Below are 24,881 nucleotides of genomic sequence, written 5' to 3' on the forward strand. Positions count from 1 at the left end.
TAACTGTCCTTACTCCAGATGAGTGCTAGATGTGACATTTGCCAAAATGTCACAACCATAAGGATTCACCTTACAGTAGGAGGTTACGCGCATTTCACTACATTCTGTTTGACTTTGCAGTCTCCTCCTGCTTTAAGTATTTTCTTAAAAGCCACCAGATTTATTACAAAGCTGACTTCTCCAGGATCTGACATTTTCCCTGCTCGTGGAAAAAAAGGAGCTGTTTTGTACAGTTTACAAGAGAGCAAATCGCTTGTCTCCATTTCAAAGAGAAATGCTCCAGCACTGTGGCCTTTAGAGGAAGGCAGATGCTATATAACACACACACACACACACACACACACACACATACAAACACATGGAGAAAAGGATTTAAATACCAATGGCAAAGACACAAAGAACACAGTGGAGAAATGAGGATGTGAGACACGTACAGACACACACTCAATAAAATACAGTGTATAAATCAGATACATAGACACAAACAGTACAGTATGATTGGGACACACAGGTATACAAACACACACACACACACACACACACACACACATGGAGTAGCCTTTATAAATGATTATTGTTTTGTTGAGAGGCCAGTTTCCAGAGTTATGGCTCCACCAGGACTCACTACCGAACAGTTACTGCCTGGACTGTGGCTGCAAACACACACACCCCCTTTGCACATAAGCACACATGCAAGCAAACATGCAGCCAAGCGAATTAAAGGTGCATACACACACACATAGTCTGGACTGAGCGCTATACGGGTCCATCTGGTTGTGAACACAGCCGGCGAATGAAACCAACCTTGAAACACAGCGAGTCGCCATCCTTCTGCTCTCTGTCTGTCTCTGTCTCTTTCCCTACGCACGTCCCCACCTGTCTCTGGGTTTCTCGCTTTCCTGGTCACAGAAACTCTGTCCCTTTTTCCTTGATCTTTCCCTCATTCCATTTGTTCCGTATTTCTACTACTTTACTTTATTGTGAGACAAATGTGTTACCGAGTGTGCAAATACCCGTGGATGTGCAACATGTTCTCACTCCCAACTTGGTCAGTGGCCCTACACTTCAAACTATAACACTACACTACACTACCACTCGAGCATCAGTTTTACACATGCATGGCTCCAGTAAAAGATTAAATCTGCAAAGCCTTTCCAGTGAAAGTTGTGTTTTTAATCTTGTTAACAAGTCCATGCGGTGTTTTTCATGTCTTAGACGTATCTGGAGTGAAATAAGCAGTAAACACCATGTGTGTTCACTGCAGTGAGCACCGGTCAACAGGTGATTGTTCTTGTCTCCTCTTTTCCAATCACATACACAGCTCATACATGATATACATGTGTAATGTGAAGATTTTTATATGTTCCTGCTTAAATGGGGCATTGCTTCTTTCGCAACAGGTAAGTTTAAAAGATCGCCTTCTGTGATGATCCATGGAGAAGATTTCTGTTCTGTCACACAGTTTTGAAAAATGCAGAGGAAACACAGGACACCGGAGTGAATTAACAAAAGGTCTAAATTTAATAAACTTACTGCAATGGGAGCAAAACAACAAAGGGCAACCGAGGAGTTCAGGAGAAAACAAGGCAGTCCAACAAAGAATCGATCCAAATGAGGGAATCTAAAAACAATAAAAAATCTAAAAGGTAACAAGGAACATGGCAGGAATATGAGGAGAAACACACTGGGAGACACTGGGGAGTAGATGTATATCTTCTGACAACTGAAAGAAGGAACACAAACTGACTGTACACATAAAGGACTAAACAAGCAGCAGGTGAAACTATTCAGTGACAGGTGAAAACATCATCACATCAAAAGAGCAGGAAAACAGACAAAGACAGGAAGTGAAACCAGAGAAGGGGGTTAGGGTAGTCTGGATTATTCTACTATTGATTTGTGCTATGGTAGCATTTTTCAATAAGGGCAGCATAAATCGATTGAACACAGACTCACCCTTTTACACGGACATTCTCTCGGCTCTGTTAAACTTCTGCTGGCGGATCAGAGACGAAACAAAAATGACCCCCATTCTGCCTCCTTAACTTTAAAGGCTGGGAGAGACTCGTCCCCTCCGACCCCCCTCAGGATCCTTGCTAAGGTTGTGAGTGAGAACACAAATAGATACATTTGTGCTATAATCTTGCAATTGATGTTCTATAAGCTCTGTGGAACATCTTGGCAGCAATGGAAAGAAGCATGAGATCAAAAGGGTTCACTCTTACATCTTATTTGAGTCAATAGAGCACCACTCAGGGTCATATAGAAATCAATCTCTAGCATTCTGAAACACTTCTACTTTTTCATCTAGAGAGCCACTCGCAACAGAGTAATAAATGAGTATGAAACATAAGGTGTGACTGAGAGACGCCCAGGGAATTTCTGATGTGAAATTTCACTCATTCTGACATTTAAGTGAAACCCATTTAAACCTTTTAAGTGTGCGAAAATGAAAATGCAGCTTGGCGCTTTTGTCTTTCGGTCTCTTTATATAAGTAGTGAGAGTTCTGACTGACAAGCTGTCATAAAGAAAACCCTCTAGAGCACGTCATCTGATGATGAAGAGATGGTAGAGAACCGGGCAGTGTGATAGAACGTCTGGAGAATTTGCAGAGCTGAGAGCATATTTTACAACTTACAGATGTTTTTACTCAGTTTGATCAGCTCCATGTGAAATCAGATATGGGGTTTGATTCACTGGTACTTCAGGAGACAGTTGCTTGTATGAATAAATACCAATTCATGAACCGCCCATCCCAGATCCAGTGTTTGAAAACTGTTGTCACAACGTTGTCTACAACGCAATATGTTGAACCCACTGAAGTCACATTTCTGGCCACCTGAGGTATAGAAATACAATATTTATTAGCAGTTGTTAATAGAGGGTTAATAGAGTTGTTAATACCATATGTATTCTTAAATGAGCAAAGTTAACAATGTAGTTCATGAGTAAAACTATAATCTGCAATAAAATGTTGGCTAAAGTTGTTTAAGTTAAAGTTGTTCAAGTTAAAAGTTGTGTATGTCCAGCTTGGGGCAGAACTTATTTCTCCATTAACTCTTGTTATAAGATGTTCATGTGTATGCGATGCTTTCATCATTCATCTGAAGACCGCTGTTTTACACAATACCAACCAAGCAACTGGCTCATTTCGATATCTGATATTTATGATGTAATTTAGCAGCTAGAATGGAGACAAAAAAAAGAAAGAAAAATCAGTAATGTCACTAAAAATTACATCTTTTGAGAGGAATGGATTACAAGGGAAGCTCGGAGTCAAAGGGTGTTTTCACACTGGATACAACTGATGTGTTCAAGCACACACAAACCATGCTCCAGACTATTATCACTGATTGAAGTACCTTAACGTATCTTAACTAAGCATGTTTCATTATAACACATGTTCATGCATCTCCATAAATACAAGTAAATGCCTTGTACTTTTATTTAAATACACTGCCCCTCCCAGAGAAAAAATCACCAGGCCACTGCTCTTTGGCTGGTGAGGAAATCGGTCATGGAGAAGCCAGATATTTACTATGGCTCTTCACCGGTTCATCTGTGGTGGGTTGAGGGTTGCTATCAGGGGATTGGTTGCACCATTCTGACTCAACCCTTCTGACTCAACCATCCTGACTAGCACACTAATGAGCTGAAATGGCACAACCTTCCAAATAGCTGTGGAGGGAAGTGTTGATTCTAAGTGTTCTTGACACCAGGAGAAAGTTTTTCAAATTACAGTCCTATGATTCAATGTTGAAACTAAAATTGCAAGCTGCAATTTATTTTCAATTTTTGTTGTTTCACAAAGTGACTCATCAGGGCCACACTCAGCTACATACACTCAATTTGTATCCCAGTGGTTTCAATAGGTGTTTTCAATGGGTCTTAACACTCCACTTCAGTATGTTGATTAGCTATTCACTTCTGTGTCTGTCTGCTGTTTGACGCTGGACAGTTAGTGTAGAGTGCAGTCTGGGCTTACTGAAAGGAATATGAAAAACAGGCCAATGTTTTAAGTAATTTCATGTTATCACGTCTTTTTGTGCTACAGTGAGGAAAATTTCCCAATGGTTAATAAACTGTCATAGATGCTTAGTTATGGTTAAAGAGGGTGCAAGATTAGTGCCAAACAAGGAGATGTATGGCAGAAATTTTAAAATTTAATTTAATTCATTTTTGCAGTGGTGACAAAATGTTAAAAATAAGCATATTACAAGTTTGAATTAAGTTCCCTGTGCTCTACAGGGAAAATATAGCTGTATTACAACGTAAACCATGTGTATAATGTCACATCGGTTATGTCACATGACATGTGTAAGGTAGTTAAGGGTTAGGTTTGGGAGTAATTGATAATCAACCTATTCTGGTGTTCAGGTATGAGGTTGTGTCGTAATAATATGAGTTAATGACACCTATACACTTCTGATGTCAAAAAATATCAAACAGAATACTACATCAGCTCAGAACCAGAATACTTTCTGATCTGAAATGGCTCACTCGTACTATGTTCCCTATTAAGATTTTTATTTCATCATCCACTTTGCTGATTAAAATTACATAGACATAATATAGATGAAGACCAGGCTATTAATGAAGGAAGATAACTCCTGCCTGCTGATCTGATCAATTTAAGTATGCATTGAATTTTCTTCAAGGGAAAGTCCTCTAATGAGACAAGGGTTTCTTGGGAAATAAAGGGATGAATATATAGGGTAGCCTTTACTCTTCCTCTGGCTTAAACATGCCTTTTTATTACTACATGGGTCCATTCTTGGCAATTGGGACAAAAATGTATTTTGAGGACGTTATGATTTTACTTTTCAGTTATGCTGAAAAACATCTTATGAATGATTAAACTCTTGGCTATTGAATTGTCTGGAAAATCTGAGGTGGTTTACATCTTACAGAGTTGACAAAATCTTTTTTTTATTTCACAGCATAATTGTAGTGAGGAGCATTTTAATTTTTGATGTTGCTCAGTGTTTCCCTAATGTTAATCAAAAATACACATTTTTAAACCATAAATTTTAATTTACTTTAAATTAGATGGGCTATGGAGTGAACATGTTAGGGCTGAGACACATCCGATAGCAATAATATTAATGAGTTTGTCCAGACATACAACTTGTACCAGTGCTTGAGTAGTATTCCCACCTTTTTCTAACCAGGAAGTAGACAGGGGTCCTTAGGGTATAGCTATCCCCTTTTATGCCTGATTAAATCATCTGAAATCTGGGACACGACTTTAAAGGGCCAATATGTCATAAAATATATATATACATTAAAATAAAGATGATTTTTATAGCACATTTTATACTAATGTTATGTTATATTACTTGTTTTGAAGGCTTTTAACACATTTTTAAATTGTTTGATGTTGTGAATTCTTGTCTGGGACAGAGTGCGTTCTGATACAGTTCTTGGTTACAAATTAAAAAAAAAAAAATACAGCAAACCAAAATATTTATTGAATTACATATATTCTATAATTCCTTAAAGGATAAATTTTCAGCTGTTTTTTGGGGGGGTAGGACATGATTTGTCCCAATCCTTAAGAATGGGTATTTTTCTTTGTCCTTTCATGCAATAGAACTGAGACCCCTACTCATCTGCTGGGTCACCCTTAGCGGCCTAAGTGCCATTTCATCCTTCAGTGGCTCTATCCATCTTCTCCGGCTCCCCAACACGCAGCAAACCATCCAATTTAGCCCCCGCCATTTGTTTTTCCCTTCTTCAGATTTGATTCCCTTCTTCTCCACCTCCCCTTTGCCTCCTGCGTTCTCTCCTCTCCTCATGCTTCCTCTCTTCTCTCCCCTCCTGTCTCGCTCAAAGGCTGGCTATCCACAGGGAACTGTCTAGTTTTTGCATTACTTTCAATAGAAATGATGTGGTGCGGTATGTTTTCCTGCAGGGCTGGGAGTTTTGCATTCTTTTGGCATTCAGAGTGTTCAGCTTTGGAAGTTAAACGTGTTTTAACTTTAAGAAAGAGAGGCCTGGGTTTCCACTGGGTTTTCAGAAGTTTCAAAGCAGCACTGGGAAGTCGTAATGATGCTTTCCGCATGACTCTGATGTCTGCAGCCGCCCACCTCAGCTGACCTACCTGGAGGTTGCATATTTAGGGAAAACTTGCTAATATCAGCCTCACTCATTATAGAGAAACTGTTAGCTACTGTTGGTGCCATACCACTGTTTTTCTCCCTGTAATGTCAGATTTCTTGGCTATAAGCTCATTAAATGTTTTCAGCACTTCTAGGGATCTTATTATTCAGTGTGAACACCAACACATTTTTCCTCTGCCTTTGACAGATGATATTTTCTAGGTTGTGAGACAGGTTAGCGATGTGTTTCTCCTCTGGTCCATTTTCACCCTGTTGTCCATACTGAGACTGACAGGACAGCCTATTCTCACTCAGCTTGGTCAGTGCCCCTACGCTTCAAACTAGCATCATTTACTGGAAGTGCTCGCATAGTCCTATGTTTTGGTGTGCTGTTGAAGTCAGGTGATGTGGTATAAAGCAATACATCCTCATACCTAAATGCCAGAATACAATGATTGTCAATTACTCCCAAAACTACATAGAGTATATCACTTGCATCCACTAGGGCACACGGCCAAACAACAGAAAGAGATATCAGTCATAATAAGCTGCCTGCACTTTTGACAAATGCACATTTTTCTGAAACGAGTGCTGCCATCTTCCACTGGTTATGTCATTTGGAGCCAGAGTCTGCACAGTAGTGATCAGGGTTGGAGAAGCTGTATCCAGGTCCCACCCACACAGACGGCTGAGTCAATCGCAAGCAACGCCCAGCTGTCAATTATGACACAAAACCTGCTTTTTATATAAACGTATCGGAAAAATGTACAGTTGAACAAATATCAGCGTAATGAGGACTACTACTGTTTTCAGCAGAGCCCCCTGGGTGGATTGTAGATAAAACCCTTAGAATATTAATGCATTGTCAGTAGAATCCCCTGGGTTACTTCTACATAAAACCCTTGTAGTTTTAAAAGTGTTCTCAGTATAACTACCCTGGCTGGGTTCTACATAAACCCCCCCTTAATTAAAGAATTAAATGGTGTATATCTCTGTATATCTCCCTAGGTGGGTACTAGATAAAACTCTCAGTTGAACCCCCTGAGCTGGTTCTAGGTAACACACTTGTAATGTATTGGGTTGGTTCTAGAGGGGTGAAACCTCTCATCTGTGCTTGTACAACCTTTTATTTGGGATTTTAGAGCTCCAATGGCTCCAAGAGTTTATGAAAGGTTCTCCCAGGAACCAAAAGGGGTTCTCCTATGAGGACAAGCCAAAGAAGCCTTTATGGTTCTATTAAACATGTTTATTTTGTGTGTGTATTGACTCAGACTGTGAGAACAGGTACAACACACTCATCTACATGAGCTGTGAGGACCGGTGTGCCTCAGGGCAGCTGTCTCACTCTGTTCACACGTGACTGTGTTGCCAAATATGACAACAATAACATCATAGAATTCACAGACGACACCACAGTGATTGGACTGATAAGCAACAGCGATGAAAGGCCAAAATAGAGAGAGTGTGGGGGATCTAACACGGTGCTGTGATAATAACGTCTCTCTAAAGAGAGAGACAAAAGAAATCATTGTTGATTCTTGGAAAGATTGGAGGAAATCACAAGTATTTCTATCAGTGGGTCATCTGCTGAAACTGTGGATAGTTCTGGATTTCTTGGTTCACACATCAGACCTTCACACGGTCTGTCAACACCAACTGCATCCTCTAATAGGCCCAGCAGAGACTGCATTCTCTGAGGCGTCTCAAGAGTTTTGGTAAAAGCACCGAGCTTTTATCGTTGTACTGTTGAGAGTGTCCTGACAGGCTGTATCACAGTGTGGTTTTGGGAACCTGACCGCTCAAGGATACAGACATGCTTCAAAGGAATGTACTACCGCAACTTTGCAACAAAACACCACTTGGTACAAAAGGTGAGCCCAAAACATCAGGACTCTAGCCACCCCGTTCGTGTTCTGTTCCTGCTCCTTCTGTCTAAAAAAAGGTTTCCAGTGCCTCAAATCACACACCACCCCTCTCAGTAACAGTTTTTTTCCACAGTCAGGTTGCTCAACTGCTGACACACCCATATGCACCTCACACTGTTGTGTTATTCTGTGTTGTATGAACTCTCTGTAGGACTACATAATTTATAGGCCTGTAGTGTGTGTCCTAGAACTAGAGAAGAAGAATTCCACTTTATTTTTAATACACTTTAACATGAATTTGAAATCAGCCACAGCAGTTCTCATGCTCAGGGCTAATTGGCAGATGTTAGCATGCTAACCCGCTAAACTAAGTTAGTATACGCTGTAGGTTAGTATTGTCATTGTGCCCATGTTAGCATGCTGCTGTTAGCATTTAGCTCAAAGCATAGGTGCAAGTATGGATATAAACAGTTCTACTGATCTACAGGTGCCAGTTACATACTGAGAGCAGTGTGCCAACAAAGATGAAGAAGAAGACGAGTACAAGCTAATGAACATGAACATAAACAACCTTTGGTTTAAAACATGGCATTCCAAGTGTTTTGTAGGAAATGAACAACAGTTCTTTTGAAAAAACCTTTTAATATTTCATCAAGTAAGTGTCATAGCCTGTGTCTGTGGTTCAGTGCCTTTTCCACTTTGTCAGTGGCTCGGCTTGAGTTTCCCAAGGCTAACTATGGATGCCAAAACAAATAAAATTAATTAAATAAATAAATCAAATATTAAGAGAAAAAAAAAATAGAAAATAGAAAGAAAGAAAATAGACAAACTACTAGCTACAGCTCTGGAAAGATATTTTTATTTCCAGTTTTTAGGCCAAAAAAGCTCTTTCATATTGAAGGTTACCAAACCCTGGTCTAAACCATATGGACACATAAGTTGGACATTTAAAGTTGTTATTCTATTACTATGTGGCTTAACACTAGAACAGCCAAGTTCAAATTTGTATGTGCAAAAACTTTGTTGAATTAAAAATACAGTGCTGCTGGTACCTGACTTTTCCTAAAAGTACCTGTATTTTCACTTAAAATGTTTTATATATAAATTACACAAACAACAAAGAAAAGTGTGATCCTTTGTTCCTATTTCAGCTACAGATGATCGTACTGACTACACAGAAAACTACCATTGTTACATTGTGACAGTTTGTACAGTTGGAGAAGCATCTTGGTTGCTTAGCAACTATCATTGTCTGTGTCAATAGAACTCTTGAGTTCCAATTTCCAACACTAATATACAAATAATATATCAATTTTATTTATCACTGAATTTTTGTTAAAGCTCTCAAAGTTTGAGACAATGTACCTTTACGTATTACATATATAAGTGTTTACACTTTTTTTTATTTTTTTACTAATTTGCAGTCTTTTTCCATAGGCTGTGGTTATTTTTTGTGATGGATTGAGGTGGCAGTGTCTCAATATTAATATTAAAATAACCTGTTTAGAATCTAATTTAAAAAACAAAATCATTTAACTGATTCTTGCTCTGAGTAATTCTAACTTAATCTAAAATTTGAATCACTGATGTGCATCATGCTGTAGAAAAATACTGCTGTAAATTTATGCAATCAGTATGTTCATTGCATGTGATGGCATTTATATTGATAAATATTGATAAATATATAAAAATTGACAAAAAAATTACACTTTGAAAAAAAGTTCATTTAAAAAAAAATAAACGAACAGAATACATATAGTTTAGATGTCAAAGTTCAAAATAAACACTGTTACGGAATTCTGGCACTTTGAGTGTTAAACACCTAATGAAAAAATTGAATGGAAACAAAATCTCCATCATAATCAACTTTCCTCTGTATCAGCTAAAACTCCACTGATGTATCTGCAGCACTATTCTACACCAGCTCTTTCTCCCACATGAGTCTGTTAGCTCAGAGCTCAGCTCAGGTGCGCCATATCCAGACAACAAAGGCATCGTATTTACCTCATTACCTTCTATATTTAGCTCACTGAGACCTCTTCGCCTGCTCCTCATAATATGAGCTAAATGCAGCCTATAATGGGGTAAATAAAGACTTTTTCACTTTAATTATTTAGCGAGATAGGACCATGATATCTGTGTTTGCATGAGCTGTGCAGTGGAGTGGGACTGTGGAGTTTTAAATAGTGTTGAGGTTTTTCAGATGGTTAAACATATTCTGAATAATATAAATGACTATGATGTCATCAAGTTTAATATTACAGTACATTTTAAATTCTTTTTTCACTCTCATCTCTGCTCGCATTGTGCCGTGCCCCATCCTCACTGCTTTCATCTCTCCTTCTCCTCTGTTCACCTCATCTCTCTCTGCTGTCACTTTCATTGAACGCTCTCCGTTGTTCCTCCCTCCATCTCATCTCAACCTCTCTTGCCTCTTCCAGACTCCCGTTGTGCAGCAGTCAGTGATTAGCATAATTCCCCTTCATGTAACAGATGGTGCTTCTACGTCAGGGACCGCACTCCTCGTAATGACAGACATGCCACCACCGCAGAGACAGCACAGAGACAGAGCTGCACACAGACATACATTTTACCTTCTACTGTAACAACACAGACAGACATGCTATCATCACAGAGGTAAAATTGCAGGCCGACAGCGAAATGTAAAAGGTGTGAAAGGTGGTGTTTTATGCCTCTGCGGAAAAACCACAGGCGTGGCCTCTGCTCTTGTTACAGCGACCTGTCACCGTTCCTGAGGACCAACACTTAGCTCCATATTTAGTAAAAAATCTACAGATCAGTGTTTCCAGTTTAGCGAGTGATTTACTGTCAGCTGTCATCCAAATGAAGTCAGCCACAACTCAGCTGCCGCTCGCCAATTACAGTACCAGAGGCGCCGTTTAAGTCTGCCTGCTCCCAGGAAATGCCATCCCATAATGAGAATGCATGAGCGAGAATGAGAAAATGTAAATTCTAAAATATGTGTTAGCATACTTTTCATTCTGTATGTGGGATTTAAGCCTACATTTGCCATCACTTATAGTAAAACTTTTATTATTATTATAATTTTTTTTTTTTTGTGGGATAATAACTGTCACTGATCCGATTCAAATTTTAGATTAAGCTAGAAGTACTCAGAGTGAGAAACAGATAATGAATTAAGATTATAAACATGTTATGTTAACATTAATAATAACAAATTTCCACTTAGAATCATCACAAATAATAATCATAGACTATGAGAAAAGGCTGTGAACCAGTACAAAATTAAAAACAAAAAAGCTGTAAACACTGATATTTATAATAAGTAAGGGTACTTTGTTAAAGAAAAAAAAATCAGTGAGTTAAAGGTTAAAGGTGCTGAGACAAAAAGTGTTATAACCATCCCTGGTCTCCCCTACTTTAGTTTTTATTGAGTCTTATTGATTAATTATTTGCATTTTCATGTTAGGAAATTGGAAATCAAGAGCACTTGGTAAGTTTTACTGACAGAGACAAGCGGCCAAGATGAATCTCCAACTGTGCAAAATGTAATAATATAACAGCGGCAGTTTCTATTCAGGCAATATGATTCAGGTCAGGTACCAGCGGCACTGTCTTTTTTAATTCAACAAACTGAAATTTGAAATACCACACAATTGACAAGCCAACCACTGGTGATGACAAGCAACCATAACAACTGCTATGTTCACATTTTCCATTATCACTTTAGGTTCATCTTGCTGTACTCTTCAGTGTGTGTTAAATGAAAGAATCAGTGCTTCAAAAAAGTTAAGAATGGATCGATACTGGCTGTGACTTCAAACTTGGAAACTGACACTTTTGATATATCCCATGTTGCTTTAATGTTTATTGTGTAGGTTAGCAAGTTGAACTCGGTGTTAGCATGTAGCGTGGCTAACGTGGTCAGCAAGCTGGGATAATGTGGTCTTTAAGCCACAGTTGAAGCCAACCAAGAGTACAAGAGTAGTAGATTGGTGAAACTTTTTTTTTCATGTTGCTGTTTGTGTAACTTTACACTTCAGCACTAATGTTTGCTCAGCTGGTCAGGTTTGCTGCCCTGAAGGTAATGATATAGCTATGTGTAAAAAACCAAGGGTCACACTGCAGGCAACATTGTGTAATTATGACTAGCTTGTAGCTAGCTCCCTCAGACCATAAAATCTCCATAGGCGTTCAGTTGGGTTTGGATCCGGATCTTTTTCCCCACTCAGAGGGCGTCCCTGTAACTCAGTTGGTAGAGCAAGAGCCCCATGTACTGAAGCTATCAGTCCTCAGCCATGGCCGCTGGCTCGACTCCTACCTGGAGCCTCTCTCTTTATGCCCTTTCCTGTCATATCCTCAGCTGTCCCTATCAAATAAAGGCAAAATGCCCAAACAATAACCTTCATTTTTCTCCCACTCATTTATTTATTTTTTCTTATTTTTGTTACCCATCCCCACATTTTTGTTTTTGTAAATATGAAGATCTTAAGATAGAGGCATAAATCTGGAATGCCAATTAATTCAATTTTAAATAACTGAATACAGAAATACTATAAATAAATATAGCGATGAAATAAACCCTGCCTGATGAAGGCGCAGCACTGAAACATTGAACATAAATGGTATGTTGCAAGTTAGAGAATGTGGGGGAGTCTTTTTGCAACTTTTTGGCCTACTCACCTCTCTCCTACGCACCTGTCTCATATAATAGATGTGCAAAGTGTTCCTTTGTATGAAATAAATCCTGAAACAAACAAATAAGGCAATAAATATATAAATAAATATTTACATTTACATTATATCTACACAAATACTTACATAAATGCATATACATTAATGGATCAATATAGGTTCATGAAAAAACAAAGGACTTTTTTAAAAGACAGCTTTAATTTATTTCAGGGTACTTTTTATTTCTTTTTAAGTCTTTCTATTCCCATCTGTAAAATTCAAATGCATTTGGCATGTTTATCCCACAGATTCAAACAAAAGCAGCGAGACTGAGATGATAAGTGGAGAGGTGATAATGCAGAGGTGGTTCCTTTGGAATAGGATTTCTCTCGTGTGAATATTTATTTATTTGATAAGCACATTTATTCTTTCTTTTTTTCTATTTACGTAAATGGCATTCCATTGTCTGTCTGTCTGTCTGTCTTCCTTCTTCTTCTTCTTCTTCTCGTTATTATTATTTTTAGTAGCAGTAGTGGTATTTTTTTTTTCTCCCCAGTTTTGTTGTTGCCAACTCAAATTGCCCCAATGTATTGTTCCTGCCACTGCCAACTCCTGCTGTACATATAGAGGGAAGCTTGTTAAGAAAAATCTTTAATCAGGTTTGGGTTAAAATATGCTAATGAAGGACGGGTTCAGGTCCATTTAAGATTTTTTCGGGCTCAGGCCTCAACTTTTCAGGTCTGATTAAAATTCTAACCTACAATGTCATATATTGAAGCACAGAAACATTAACCAAGCTGGTGTCTTTGACACACTGGTGGTGAGAACATACCAGAACTGAAGGTGTAGTTCTCTCACACTGCTTGAAGAACCAGAAGCTCACGCTGTCTCCTTTCCAGAAGCAGCGTCTTTCATACCATAGTGCTGCTGGAAGCAGTTATTTCGCCAGGTATTAGAGCGGCCCGGAGAGACTGCAATCTAAAACACTGTAATCAATCACACACGCGCACACTGGCAGACAAACCCACACACACTTACACATATGCATTCCTGTACTGACTGATGGCTGGTAATGCAGATGAATAATCAGTCCTGTTTTTGAGCAGTATTGACAGGAGAGCATGCCCAGATCAATAAATGATAGCCAGAGAGAGGAAGAGAGGATTGACTTTCCCTTCATTTTTCCCATGTAGTTTTGATTGTATGTCTGTTTTTATGCCTCTTCTCTCTTATTTATGTACATATCTCTTTGTCAGATTCTGTATTCTTATTCTGTCTCGAATTAAAGACAAGGTCATCAGTCCTGTTTTCTATTTTCAGCCCTCTGGTTTGTGCTTGGATGCTTATACCCTTTATTTTTACTCAATTGAGTTATTTTCTTTTCTGTGATCTCTTCTATCTAAACATCAATGGTACTCTGATTTTCTTCTTTATTCTGTAACACACAGCCTGTTTTTTATCCTTCATCAGTCTGATGCATAGCGAGTCGACCTCCCTGCTTTCAATGTTGTTTTTTCTTTTTCTTCTTTTTCGTCTCCATTCCAGTTCCCTCCCTCTGTTTAAGGATGGTCAGAAAATGTGTATACGTAGAAAACTCAACCATAGATGTGAGGTAGATTTAAGCCAAGCACTGGTCTAATGTAGGAAGTCTAGTGCAGAGAATATGTGAGCTCTGTCACTGAGTCAATAAACGGACATCTCCCGTAGTGGATGTCTATCTGACTTTAGTGACAACACCTCCAGAAACATGTGCCAGAACGATCCTCCCTCCTCCCACCACATCTACACTGACCTCACATCGCATAGACTTCTTCCACAGCATCTGACCTTTTATTTTCTTACATCAATGACAATGATCCTACTACCTGCCTCTTTGTGTGGCCCACTGACCCAGTTACTCTTTCATGACATGTTTACTTTGTCAGCGCAGGTTTTTGTGTCTTGTTACACCAAAACCTCTGTCACCATTTTGCACTTGTACTAGAATCTTCCATTTTCTCCAGTCTTCTTCCTCGCTTCTCATCACGACATACTTTTAGCGTGAAGCCCCCCAATGCAAATTCACAAGCCATGTGTATTGTCCAGAAATCAAACATTGGGGCAGGGCCGAAAAATAAATAAATGAATAAGCTAATGAAAATTGTGATGGGCTTTTACCATATTTTGTTCACTGGAAGAGCACTATAGAGGGCACTTTACCATGTTTTATCCACCTCAGGGGCAACTAAGGGGACACTTTTGTCATTGAATGTGATAATAATTTGGAAGTTTCTTCCAATATAAGTCAGCCAGGTGTCAAGTTTAGGAAGCTGACTGTACCTTCAGCATTTGAATTTGTCATTCACATGGACTTCACTGAAACTAAACAAAATAAAAAGCTGCATAAATTTAATTCATAGATTTAATTGGTACATTGACAGCAGAGAATAAATAAGTAAGTCCTTTTTAATTTAATAGCCTAGACTAATTTAACATTGTTAATTCACACTGTGAATCAGTCTTTTTCCTCCTGAAATGAACCTTTCAGTTCATTTTTGATTTCCAAGGGACATTATCAACACACACAGACTAAAATGCCTCTTAACTTTTTTCCTTAATGTCCCAAAATTGGTCCGAATTTTACTATCGGCTGTGCCAGACTTGACTACCACTGTCCCAAATTGAAACTCTTTTATTAATTCTGCATAATAAATATACTTTGAAAAAAGAAATAATGAATACAGTTAATTTTTTTCAGTAACTCACATCTCTTCATTGATTCTCTGTGGTCTGCCATGGAAGCTGTGAGCCAGTTTTTCCCTGCACTTACATCTGAATAAAAACAAAATTGAAATGAGCCTGTGTGTTTGGCCACAATCAGTTTTCATTATTCTTTCAGTCACTGATTGAGTTCGTTTAATTAATAATACAATAAATTTATGTAAATGTATAATAAATAATTCTCTGCAAACTGCCATTAGTGTTCAAAGTTCAAAGTTTGAAGTCCTGCTTTCAGAGATCCATAAAGAAAAGTCTATAATTTCAACAGTGTCAGCAGTTAAATTAAATGACACGCTAAAACAAACAAACAGGAAGACCAAGTGTTGTTAATGTTGTATTACCTGAGGGTTGGACTGTTACTGAAATAAAGAAGAAACATCTTGCTTGCCACAGTAAAGTGATTGATACAGCGGCAGGAGGGGGCAGGGGGAAGTTTCCATCAGAGACAGAGGACAGAATACGTAAGAGTGTTTTTATGGACAGAGACTTGATAAACCTGCATGTGAAGATATATGGCCAGTACACCTGACAGTAGGTAATAATACATAATTAAATTGAGGATGAAACGAATTATGTGCAAATTTACAATTATGTTATAATTTGAAATGTAGTCATGCAGGATAATGGTGACACAATTATGAAGTGTACTTTATTTTTCAAACTCAAAATGTCTTTAGACTATGAAATATGCAGTCATTAGTGAAAAAAAAACAAACTTTAGTTTGGATGAAAGCAGACTGACTGCACATATTGCAACAGGTCTGGACCTCATAAATATTCATATCTGAGAGAAAATTCAAAATTCAGGAAAACTGATAAATTTAACATGTTCTCCTAAATTACTCGTACACACCACTTAAGAACAAATCTGTCCATTCGAGTGGTTCTTGCATGAGGTCTAATAGTAAGAAAGCAGATAAACAGCAAATGAAGCTAAATGAAAATGTTGCAGTAGTAGAGAGGAGTCATTGAGCATCTCGATGTAAGGCACACAAACCTGCACTGACAAAGTGAACACATCATGAAAGGGTAACAAAGGTAAGCTGCTCTGGAGCAGCGGCATATAATGTAATGTGAGGTCAGCGTAGATGAAGCAGAGGTGGGAGGAGGAGGATTGTTCTGGCACATGTTACTGGAGGTGTTCTAGCTAAGGTCAGACACATATCCACTGGGGTGATGTCCATTTATTGATCCAGTGACAAGAGTTCACATGTTTTCTTCTCCTAACATCAACACCTGTACAGAAAAGCGGTTAACTGAAATCTGCCATAAACCTATGTTTTAATTTTCTGTGAATACACATTTTCTGACCATCCATGAGCCCTGAGAGGTAAAAAAAAAGGGTAATTCTGGTATATTGATTTAAATTAACTTATCTCCTTTGTTAATGACTTAATATAATCTTTCTAAGTTACTTTTTCTTCCATCTGTGACACAGGAAGGATAGTGATTCATATTTACTAATTTATACCTATTAACTGTAATCAACTTTTAGGTAAGTGCTTATGACCTCATGTGCCCCATGTCCTCATACGTAGGTGTAAAGTCAGGTCTAAGGTCCCCATAAACCTTGATTCTACTTTTATTGTATTCTTACAAAGTCTTGTTTGTGGAGACAAGGGAGCTCACCAGAGACTTTGACAGCATATTTCATTTATTTGTTTATTTATTTTTTGGTCAGGATAATTTTTCTGGTTGTTGTTGTAATACTGAATTCAGCCACAAGAGGCAGAAGTGCACCATCTCATCATGTCCTAAATAGGACTAAAAGTATAAAAGTTTCTTCCAGGTGAGCATTATTATTTTTTCCATGTAAACAGAAAGATACTAAACACAAGATATTGCTTGTTAGCAAATTATGGAACATTACTGTCATGTTTTTGTTGTGGCTAGAAATACATTTTAATTGGCACAGAATGCTTTCAGTCCTATTTAGAATATGCACAACTTGGGCTGCACCACTTTTTTCAGACTGAGTACAAATGCTTGTATTTTGGTATTAGCCAATCCTGAGTACTGATAGGAGCCCTTACGAAGGCCCTTACAGTTCTTACAATGACTTTAAAAACATGTTTTATTGTCATCAGATATTCCTCACTTTCTAAATGTAACAAAATATTGCTGATGGTAAAACCATGGTTACTGTATACATTACATTTTTGGGATATTTGTATTAAGTAACTGTGGTAATTTTGTGAATCTTATTAAGCTGTGCAGTTTACTGAACCCCATGGCCATCTAACGCGCAATCCTGGTACCTGACAGAAGGCACTGATGTAATAGAGTCCCTCCAGTATACCCAGAGCTGATTCCTTATTTAACCTAGGTTTGGAACCAAACAAGAGAGACCCAGTTTTGCCCCGGTGTAGTAAATGCCCATTAGAAAGCCAGGTGATTAATCTCTCTGGTTGATCAACTAGCATTTGTTGTTGCACAACTGCCCACCTACCTCAACCTGCTGGTCCCTTCCTTACAATAAGAAGGCACCTAGTTCAGAGCCGTGCCATCCATACCAAAGGCCTTTGACTTAGTCAGAAGAATCCTGTGATTGACTGTGTTGATGGCACTTTGCAGGTCCAGAAGGACTAGACCGCACGTATTGCCAACATCTATTTCCTTTCTTAGAAAATCAGTAAGATAGGAAAGACAAGTATCCCTGGAACATGGTTTTCTAAAACAAGATTGTAACTCATAAAGTGGATTGTTTCATATGTCTTAATTAAAAGTTTGATTTTGTGCTTGCTTGACTTTACTACCATATTGCATAACTATCCAGTAGTTATTGGAATATTTCACTCCGGACCAACGCGTTGAACTTGCAAAAACAAAGTATCTGCTTCAACAGTTGCTCCCAGGCTCTGGAACTTTCTCATTGATTAGATTTGTTGATTTATTGATCCAGGCATACTCATCTGCCAACACGGCTCAAAAAGTGGACAGATTATTTGCCTGCATTATCAGTCATCAATTAGTACAGTACTGCATGTCGGGACACCATTATTAGAGAGTTCTCAAGGGCCTTGTGTGTTTGTGTGTGTGTATGTGTGTGTGTGTATGTGTGTGTGTGTGTGTGTGTGTGTGTGTGTGTGTGTATGTGTGTGTGTCTAATCAATCACAGTAAGTTGCAGTCTCTCTGGACCTCTTTAATACCTGGCTAAATAACTGCTGTCAGCAGCACTACATATTGAAAGCTGCTGCGTTTGGAGGGGAGAGCACAGGAGCCTGGGATTCCCTGAGCCTGTGGAATGATTGCGTATTGAATTTAGGTCTTAAGACAAGGAAGACAAGTAAAAGTCAATCTGCACATCCTTGGGTCATTCCACCAGTTATTTAGTCTGAATACTATCTGGAAAACATTTAGATTTTCAATGTTCCTGCAACAACTTTGAACAAAGGACATGCTTACTCATATGGGCATCTCCATATATTGTACTGAAACCAGCTTATATAATCGAATAAGATTAAAATATTGTCTGCTATATTTTAAAAGCTGATATTGATTGTTGCATTGATATTTCAATCTTAAAGCTAGCAGTATCAGTTTTGTTTATTTTGTCACTTTTATTTATTATGTTCTTGTCACAGTACTCCGACTGCAGCATGATAATTATGTTTCTGGCCACCCAAGCCCACACATACTCACACCAATTATGTCCAACAGTTTGCAAGTCCCCATTGAGTTAATTTTTAGGCTGGTGTGGTTATACATGAAAAACATAAAAAGTAAACTATGAAAGGAAGAAACTGTCTTGGAGATTCAGCTGTAATGAGCACAGCTGAGGTCTACTGTGAGGTACCTAACGTATTACTTTTACTTCAGTACTTTATGTAGGACTTCAAATACAGGATTTTTACTTGTAATTAAGGATTTTAATATTGTGGTATTAATGATTTTACTTCAGTAAAGGATCTGAGTATTTTTTCCATCACTGCAGGTCAGAGAATCTAGTAGGGCACCAAATACTAATGCAACAACATCATTAGTACTGTGACTGTGAAGTTGTGCTCTGATCATTTTTAGGTGCAAAGAAAGACTAATTCATTGTACAGCAACTGAATAAAGACGTGTTGAGGAAAAAAATAGAGTGCTGCACTGTTTCAAGAGCAATAGTGTTGATAATACTGACATAAGAAATCAAGTGCTCTCCAAGGATAGGGCCAGTAGTCAAGTAAAAATTAAATAAGAAATAAAAATAAATTATTGTGCATTTGATGCGATTTGTCTAAGTCACCAGTTAAGAAGGTCACTCTTTGAACCGCAACACTGGTGGGTCTTGTTTCATTACATGTTTGTTTTTGTTTCCCTCTTAACTTGTGACAATGTTGGACGTTAAAATGGGATAACAATATGGATGAAGTGGGAGTTAACTCAGCAAAATGATTATGAACTGTAACATCAATGTTGTGACTTTATACACATTTCACTGAAGCTAACGTTAGCTTACTTGCTAATAAGCTGGCATTCTTTCCATTATAAACAGGTTGGGAAACATTTGATAGGTTATGTTTAAACACCCTTCAGCGTGATTTGGCAGGTTAATCTTACTTTACCAGCTAGTTACCCATAACGTTAGTTAAAGAATATATTACGTACTTGGCAGCAAATGAGACTTACGTCTTTTCTATGGCTACACTCAAAAGTAGCATCCATTGTACACATCCGTGTTTAAGAGGGTAAAGAAGAAGATGCAGTTATCGTGACTGTGTTTGGTCGAAAGACTTGTGACATCTCACCGAAGATGTTTTATTGCAAAGAAGATCATGGCATGAAAACAGCTTTGTGAAACAGTCTCTGGTCTCACTCCAGTCTATGGGAAATTGTGCTGCCACTAGCTTCCGTGCTGGTGCTCCTCTCTGCTTTTCCACACTGAGGTTGTGTCGACTGCCATCTACTGTAGGTAATACAGTGATTATTGACAAGTTTCTCATACAGCCCCACCTCAAATAATCTCAACTATCCGTTTAAAGCCACAATTTGTGTGGCTTTTGTTGACTGAGGTGCGCACACCCAGGGACCTCTCTGAAATTAATAAGCACCTTCAGTTAAATAAACAGTGATTATAGCCTTGGAATAAGTGAACTGTGAATTTAAACCTGGTGTGGTCCAGCCGAAAGAAATGCAAAAGTAAAATGAACTCAAACTCAAACAAACAAAAAACTTTATTCTTTGGAAAGTTAAGTTCACATCTTTTACAGGTGAAATGTCAGTGATTTTTGACACTGCTTCCATAACAAAGCCCTGCTGTTACATTCATTTTCATCTCTGTTTGATTGTTTGTTCATAGCAGATCAAAGAGTGATTGCCTCACATTATCAATAGGAATTACTAATGAAAATTCATGCAACCAGTGATGTAAGGGGGCAGGGGGCACATCAAGCAGCTACATACAGAAGGGGCCGAGCAGAAAACGTAAAGTTTGACGATGTAGAAATGTGCATTCGCATTAAATGAGACTAATATATACAGGATGATGTTGCATTTGGAAGGCAATAGTCTAACTTTGACAGCTTTTAGATGTTTTCAGCGAGACTGCAGTGAGAAATGCAGCTTTATGTCCTCAGGGATATCAGCTCATTAAAAGAAATCATAGTGCTTTTATCAAGCACTCTGGACCTGACAGACACAAGTCTTTTTCATGGAGTCATCTTAAAATAAAATTCCCATCAACATGACACCCACTGCGAGATCTTTATTGCTAGGAAGAAAATTTTGTCAGCGATAATTTTTCCCTACATAAAAGAGGCTCACAAAACATGACACCGTCTTTACTTATCCACAAATTTAGTGGGTCAAATTTGCAGCGACTGCAAAAATTGAGGACATATTAGCTTTTTAGGTCACTTCACCCTCTGTCTCACTAATCAATCAGTGAACTCATGGTGCTGAACACGTTCACTGAATTCCGGGTTTGGCAGTGGGTGAAGCAGCTCTCATGTGGCAAGGATGGAGGCCTCATGCTGGCAGAGACATATGGTTCGACTCCCTGGCCAAATCCTGCCGCTCCGCAGTCACAAGTGGGAGATGTCAAGTGCTGCCATCTTGTACAGAGGACGAGCTTACGTAACTGTTCTGTACTGGTATTCATACTGGTATTCACCTGCTAAAGTTCGTCCACTCATTGTTATCTCCTGTTTCCAGACTGATTGAATTTCTTTGGTGATTAATTATAATACAGAACTTTGCACAACAGTAGTTTAAATCACCGAGGATTAAAACACAATAAAGCTTACAGGGCTTATTTCCAGTCTCTCTAGCAGCTTTATTGAATATGTCCAGACTTGTTTGAGCCTCCACAGCCAGAGGACAGTGACAGGATTTTTTTTTTCTTCCATGTTAGGTTGTTGGAACTGAAGTTAGCTGAAGTTACTGCTGGGCTGATTTGGACTGAGAGAATAGCTGAAGGTTTGATCATAGTTAACCACTGGGGACAGCGGTGTCGTTCATGAGTCAGCCTTTATAGCACTGGGGGACCATGTCACCAAGCCATGTTTCAGTACAGCCCAAAAAATCTTGAACACAGAAATCGTGGATAACAGTTTAATGGTCTAACTCCACAGTTCAGTACTGCCTAGTTCTCAGTCTTTTCAGCAATTTTCTAACATGTGTTTAGAGGAAATTCTCTGAATTGTCTTTCCACAGACTAATAAGATAAATAAGTCTGCAAGTTACTAAGAAACCTTTGTTTCAAGGCCACTATGAAGATGCTCTGATCAGTTTTAGGTGCAAAGGAAGACTAATTCATTGTACAGCAGCTGAATAAAGACGTGTTGAAGAAAAAATAAGGAGTGCTGGACTGTTTCAAGAGCAATAGTGTTGATAATACTGACGTAAGAAATCAAGTGCTCTCCAAGAATAGGGCCAGTAGTCGAGTAAAAATTAAATAAGAAATAAAAATACATGTTCGTGCAGCTTTGAAGTCCTTGGTTTTGTTTAGCAGTCTAAAAGAAAACTGTGGAACTGAATACAAGAATCCTTTATTACATCATGGAAAAACCAACACATTTCAGATTAGTTTCTCTCAGGATATTAGGCCTGTACCTGAGACTTTTGTCACTCAAATCATATTTGTCTTTTCAATACGAATTTTTACAATACAATTTGACTATTCATTCTTTTGTTTCATATGACCAGAAAATAGGCCTATTTTATTCAGCTAGGGACAGTTCATGCAGGAGGCAGGTTTATTCAAATAAGTCCCGCTCCAACTGAATCCAAATCTGACGTAACTCGAGTCATATGTCCCTACTGTTTTGCGCCATTTGCTGCTAGCAGCTGCTGTGGACACTTGGCTAGTGCTTCTTAAGTAGCCAGTAATTTTGTTTGGTTCACCTTTGTCCAACTCATTTTCAACACGGCTGCTCTAAATATTCTACTAAATCACACTTCTCTTCATGATTGTTCCTGCTTGGATCCACAATTGCGTTGTTTTGACCCATTCATTTTCAGTCTTTACATTTTACCTCTGCTCTCGTCATCGCAGTTAATCTTGTAACTATCAGTAATCACAAATAACCTAAGCTTCATGTGATGTGCATGATTGTAACTATGTACCAGGTTGGTACATAGGCTAGTCCATGATATAAGATATATATCTCAATATACACAAATTTCTCTAAAATAGCATTCTAAAAATTATCAAGTAATACAAACATATGATGCTCTTAGAGCATATGATGCATCCTGTAGATGAAACATCCCAACAGTGTATAAAATAGCTAAAATGAGCACAACCTTTAACATCTACAGCAGTAAAATGCAACATACACATTAATGCAGCAGTAATACTAATCCAAACACATCCAAATTAACAGTAAATCACTGACAGGGAACATTATTCTACTTTTGACACCTTCAGTGAGTTTTGTGATAATAGTTACCTACTTTAACGTTAGAAATGTTAAGAATGCAGAACTTCTACTTGTAGTGGAGCATTTTTAGTATATTGGTACTTCTGTAATGAAGTAATATATCAGACCAGAAACTTTGCCAAAATGTCAGGCTGTGCCCCAAAAAACAGAGATCCCATAGACAACAATGCGACTTTACGTGTTTCTGAATTACAATTTAGACAAGTGTGTATGAATTAATGCTGAGTTTAACAAACCTTTGTTTTATAGACATGTGTAATCCCGCATTATCTTAATAAGCTAAGATGAATCTATCAGCTATCATGTCCCCTTTCCCCTCTTCCAAGTGGATTAATGAGCCAACACAGTGGCCATACATTGATGATATTGTATAACTATGTATTGCTGGTTGCTTAATGTTGCTGTAAATAACAAAAATCTGTCAATATACAACTGTTGGTCTAAGCTGGGCTGAGTTCTCTGGAGGCTCCTTAATTCCTTCTGCAGAAGACTATTGGGATCCTTTCCTTTCCAGAAGGGATGGGGAACCAGAGACTTTTACAACCCACTACACATCAGCTTTTCACCATTTTCCTATCTGTCCCATTATATGAAACTGTGAGTTTTCCTTCAGAAGGGGGCGTGGCCTTGCTGACTGAGGTTGGATGACGTATTGCTTTTCTTCGGCTTACATTGAAGTTACTCGAGGGATGTGACAAAGTGTTGGTATTTGACAACCTGGGAAACTATTTTTTATATCTTTCACATGTTTGTAACCTAATGTTACTGTGATTCTAACAACTATTTCTTTGTGGCAAACTTTTTGAAGCTGATTTTACTTCATTAGACTGGTATTCTAGGTGGACCTGCAGCATTAGTACAGTAGGTGAATGAGTGCAACACTGATTTATGTAAGGCTTTTTATAGCCATGGTAATAACATAAATATTATACATTTGACCATGAGCCTACAGAAGAAATTGTGGAGCTGTAATATTGTATGATCATAAATAAATAAACTAAAGCAGATAGATAAAATAATGACTTACGACATGAGAGGCCTGTGACATTTTTAAGCCTCTGTTATTAATGCTGCTCCCGGTGCGATACATCATGCAACAGTGGCATTCTAAAGAAGGCCTTACGTAACAGCGAGTCAGCTTTCCTCGGCATGCACAAGCCAACAAACTACTCCAACTTTTGAGTAAGTCGGCCTCCGCCCTGGAAAAGTGAGGTAATAAAGTGAAAAACAGGCAACACAGGCTCGCCTCAAATCCCCCTCTGTGATAAAATAATGAGGTCGGCAGCAGCTGATCTGAAGCGCCGGCCATCATGAAAGAGGAAAAACAATACCCGCTAAAGCCCCCCGACGCCCAGAGCCAGAACAGATCAAATGTCTGGCATAGAGATTACATGCGCTGCAGTCATATCTATTAATGAGGTGGACTGAATAATTGAACTGAAAAAAAATATTAAAAGATAAAAATAAAAAAGCGATAAAATATGAAGGCGACATCTGGACGCTGTTTTGAGGGGACCTTCTGTTCTCTTCCACAATCATCATGTCACTTTGTCTCCCCAATAATGATGAATTTTTGAATGCTGCTGTTGTCTGCAGCGTCCGTGGGTTGGGCCAACACCAGCAGCTGAC

This window comes from Lutjanus erythropterus, chromosome 5 (genome assembly GCF_056507025.1).
Source record: "Lutjanus erythropterus isolate fLutEry1 chromosome 5, fLutEry1.hap2, whole genome shotgun sequence".
Lineage (NCBI taxonomy): Eukaryota > Metazoa > Chordata > Actinopteri > Lutjaniformes > Lutjanidae > Lutjanus > Lutjanus erythropterus.